The following is a 222-nucleotide window of genomic DNA, read 5'->3' as shown; positions in this document are numbered from 1 at the left end:
GGGAGGGTGAGGGGGGGGGGGAATCCCAGCCAATGTTCCCAGGAGGCACCGGGTGTGTCACACATGCAGTTCGCACTTCCATCCTGTCTAGGCCTCCCAGGGAATTCTGGGTGGGATATGGCTTGTACAGAATTATCCGTCCTGGGTTTAGTGTGTATGTGGTGGGGGTCGGGGGGGGGAGGCTGTGCACAGACAGTATGGGGGGCTCAACTCATAACTCCC

The sequence above is a fragment of the Tupaia chinensis genome, unplaced genomic scaffold (genome assembly GCF_000334495.1).
Source record: "Tupaia chinensis unplaced genomic scaffold, TupChi_1.0 Scaffold144741_1, whole genome shotgun sequence".
Classification (NCBI taxonomy): Eukaryota; Metazoa; Chordata; class Mammalia; order Scandentia; family Tupaiidae; genus Tupaia; species Tupaia belangeri.
Note: the sequence above shows the minus strand (reverse complement) of the source record.